This window comes from Heterodontus francisci, chromosome 13 (assembly GCF_036365525.1).
Source record: "Heterodontus francisci isolate sHetFra1 chromosome 13, sHetFra1.hap1, whole genome shotgun sequence".
NCBI lineage: Eukaryota > Metazoa > Chordata > Chondrichthyes > Heterodontiformes > Heterodontidae > Heterodontus > Heterodontus francisci.
The window spans coordinates 34,085,265-34,090,089 of NC_090383.1; positions in this window are offsets into that span (position 1 = coordinate 34,085,265).

A 4,825-nucleotide genomic window follows, 5' to 3' on the forward strand; every position below is an offset into this window, starting at 1 on the left:
TTGAGTGGTTAATGAGGTTAATTAAATAAAAAAATACATTTATTCTGTATGTTGCAGACCTCTTTTCATTCTCCCATAATCTAAGTAAATAATGAGAGAAAGAATGTACCTATATCTTTAAATTAGAGCTAACTTTCCTACATAGTCAAAATACAACATTGTGCAATACAGTTATCTTTCAAGATGAAAAGTAGGGCAGTCATTCATACTTCATAACCTGTAGTGATTCACTCACTGCAGAGAAAAAGACCTGCAGTGCCATCAAAGTTTCAGTATCCCACTAGATTTTAATGTACCAGTTCTCCATTATTCTGTTCCACTTTTATTTTTGCCACAAACACAACTTATTACCAACTTCCGTAGCATGCTTATATGCCATTTAACCAGCATCTCTAGGGCTTTTCAGAGGGTTGATTTTAGCAACAGCTCGTATATTATTTATGAGCCACCCAGTATGCGACAGAAACAAACATTGCAGTACCACTTTTACCTATCCAGTTTATAGCCAGAGAATCTGCAATAGCTTCTCTTCTCATCCTTTCACTCTTTGGAATCTCAAGGATCGGTCCTGAGCCCCCTCCTAGTTCTTATCGACATGCTGCCCCTCTGTGACATAATCGAAAGACATGACATCAGGTTCCACATGTACATTGACAGCACCCAGTTCAACCTCATCACCACCCCTCTCAACCCCATCATTGCCTGTGTTGTTAGGTTGCTAGTCTGACATCCAATCTTAGATGAGTTGCAAGTTCTTCCAAATGAACAATGGGAAAACTGAAACCATTGCCTTCACCGCCCCTACTCCCTTCCGACAGAAACTCCGTTCCTTCGCCACTGATTCCATCTTCTTTCCTGGCCATTGTTTCAGGCTGAACCAGACTGTCCTTTACCAATTCCAGAGTTCAATTTGACCCTGAGCTGAACTTCCTATCTCATATTCTTTCCATCACCTCCATTACATTGTCTATCCATTCACCTATCTCAGTTTATCTTCTACTGAAATACTCAACAGTGCTTTTGTTACCTCCAAACCCAATTATTTCAATTTTATCTTGGCTGGCTTCCTATCTTCCTTCTTCCATAATTTCTACTGCCTGTATTCTAACCCACACCCAGCCCTGCTCATCCATCACCCCTATGCTATATGAACATAAGAGTAGGAGTAGGCCATTTGACCTTTCGAGACTGCTCCACCACTCAATAAGATCATGGCTTATCTACCTCAACTCCAGCTTCCCACACTATTCCTGTATCACTTGATTCCCTTAACATCCAAAAATCTATCAATCTTTGTCGTGAATATATTCAGCAACTGAACTTCCACAGCCCTCTGGGATAGAGAATTCCAAAATTTCACTGCCCCTTAAGTGAATAAGTTTCTCCTCATTACAGTCCTTAGTAACTTCATTCTGAGACAGTGACCCCTTGTTCTTGATTCCCCAGCCAGGGGAAACATCCTCCCAGCATCCATCCTGCCACGCCCCCTAACATTTTTATGCTTCAATGAGATTCACTCTAAGGAATGAAGGGCTAATCTACTCAGTCTTCTCATAGGACAATCTCCTCATCCCAGGAATCAGTCTGGTGAACCTTTGTTACACTCCCTCTAAGGCAAGTACATCCTTTCTTAGGTAAGGAGATCAAAACTGTACACACTGCTCCAAGTGTAATCTCACCAAGTCCCTATATAGCTGCAGTAAAACCTCTTATTGTTATACTCAATCCCTTTGTAATAAAGGCTAACATACTACATGCTTTCTTAATTGTGTTAACGTTCTGTGATTTATGTACAAGAATACCCAGTTCCTTTGGAATATCAACATTTCTTAGTCTCATACCATTTAAAAAACACTCTTTTGTATTTTCCTACCAAAGGATAAGATCACACTTCTTCACATATTTATCTGCCATGTTCTTGCCCACTCACCCCACCCTGTCCACATCCCTCTGCAACCTCTTTGCATCCTCCTCACTGCTTACTTTCCCACCTAACTTTGTATCATCAACAAAACTGGATACAATACACTCAGTCCCCTCATCTGTCATTAATATAGATTGTAAACAGCTGAGGTCCAAGTATTGATCCTTATAGTCCCCCACTAGTTTCAGTCTGCCAACCTGAAAATGATCCATTTATTCCTACATTCTGTTTTCTGTCCATTAGCCAATCCTCAATCCATGCCAATGTATTACCCTCAATTCCAAGTCCTAATTTTGTGTAATAACCCCTTCTGTGGCAGCTTAATGAAGGCTTTTTGAAAATCCAAATGCACAGCACCTGCTGGTTTTCTCCCTTATCTAGCTTGCTAGTTACAACCTTAAAAACCTAATTTGTCAAACATGTTTTCCCTTTCATAAATCCATGTTGACTCTGCCGAATCGTATGTTTTTCTAAGTGCCCTGCTACCACATCCCACTGACCTACATTGGTTGCTGGTCCATCTGCACCTCAAATTTAAAATTCTTATCCTTGTGTTCAAAATCATCCATAGCCTCACCCATCCCTATCTGAAGCCTCCTCTAGCCCTCTAACCCTGCATGTACTGCATGATCCTCCAACTCTGGAATCTTGTGCATCCCCACTCCCTCTGCAACACAATTGACGCCCGTGCAAGTAGCCATCTAGACCTCAAACTCTTGAATTCCCTTTCTGAATCTCTTTGTTTCTCTTCTCCTTTAAGACCCTCCTTAAACCTCGTCTTTCTAATGCAGCTTTTAGTCACCTGAACTAATATCTCCTTTGCTTTGGTGTAAATTTTTATCTTAATATGCTCCTGCCTCGTGCCATGCCCAGTAAAGACGTATCATATTCCTACTTTTATGGTACAAACTTTATTCAAGGTCGAAGATCCGATGACTTGGCCTGTGTATTTGAACATTGCCTCACTGTCTGTGAAGGAGAAAAGGAAGCATTCTGGGCTAAGAGGTGTCAATTATACCCATCCTGAAACCATCAAGAGACATTCCTTATTCATTTTATGTATTTAGAGATACAGCACTGAAACAGGCCCTTCGGCCCACCGAGTCTGTGCTGACCAACAACCACCCATTTATACTAACCCTGCAGTAATCCCATATTCCCTACCACCTAATCTGTATTCACACCTAATCTGTACTAATGCTTTGTCTTTCAACACACCATTAACATATTGTTTGCCTTTTCTCCGTGACCTTTTGGTCAGCTTTGTGGCCTGGTCCAATCTGCACCTTCTCCTTTGTTATCTCTTGCCCCACCCCCACCTCACTTGTTTATAATCTGTGACTTTTCTAATATTTGTCAGTTCCGAAGAAGGGTCACTGACCCGAAACGTTAACTCTGCTTCTCTTTCCACAGATGCTGCCAGACCTGCTGAGTGATTCCAGCATTTCTTGTTTTTGTTCCCTACCACCTACCAACATTAGGGGCAATTTACAATGGCCAATTTACCTATCAACCTGCAAGTCTTTGGCTGTGGGAGGAAACCAGAGCACCCAGCGAAAACCCACACAGTCACAGGGAGAACTTGCAAACTCCGCACAGGCAGTACCCAGAATTGAACCCGGGTCCCTGGAGCTGTGAGGCTGCGGTGCTAACCACTGTGCCACTGTGCACTGGATTCTTCTGAAACAAAGAAGGTGTGAAGTAGCCACATCATAACTGGATTATACTCATCCTGACCTTAATGCTGGCCATGGATTCCACATCCTGGTCCAGCAGTAGAGAGGGCCATGCATCTCCTAACAAAAGCTAATGTGAGATTTTTACCTTAAAAGGTAGCACTCTGGAGAGAGAGAGGAGAGATCACAATGATATCACCGAAATCAGTTGAGCCTGGAAAGATCCATCCAAAATAAGTAAGGAGCCCCGCTGCGCATTCTACACTTCAACTTGGTGCAGCAGAGAATGGAAAGTGACCCACCACCTCCAATCTGAAACCTAAACCACCAGAAATCTACAACAATTCAACAAGACAAGACTACAAACAACCATGGCCTACCTCTTAAAAAGAGACTGTTTTACTTGGAAGATTCAACAGGTTTACTGTAAACCACATACACCGACCACACCTTGAACCCTTTCCCCTTTGCCTCTTTATCTTCTCTTGAGAGCGCATGTGAGAGCGATTGAGTGCATGAGTGGTGTTGTGAACAATTCGGAGAATTAATATTGTTCAATAAATAGTTAATCTTCTGTTTTAAACCGACAGGAAAACCTGTAACTGTCTGTTTATTTGGCAAGTAAAACACTCAGGGCTGAATTTTACAAGCCCCTTGCCGTTGGGGTCGTGGTGGGGGGGCATGTAAAATACTTCCAGGAGAGGCCCACCTCGACCCCTGAGATTGGGAAGCCCTGCTGAATATTAGTGGCGGTGGCACTGCCTCGGTGCAGCCCCCCACCCCCTCAACCACTTGGCGATGAGGCCTTCATCTAAATATTAAATGAACAATAATTAAATGCAAATTATCTTACCTGCTGACGGCGGCCATCCCATGCTGATTTTACAGCAAACCAGCCGCGACTCGCGTGCTTTGGGAACTCTGTTGGAGTTCTGAGCAGTGACACTGGTGGGGAGGGAGGAGTAATAAAATTATCAGGGCGGGCGGTGGGTGGGGGAGAGGGGAGATGTATACTTATTGCTTGTGGGGATGGTGGGAAGGGGTTGAAGGGCAAAAGTGGAGAGGTTGTGGGGGGCAAGTCCGTGCTGGGAGTAAAATACATTACAAACATAACAGACAGTAAACACACCATTGTGGGTGTTGGGAAAGGGCCTGCATGTTTTAATTTTTAATTTGAAATAAACATTTTCCTACACCGCTTTAAATATTTAAATTTACCTGAAGG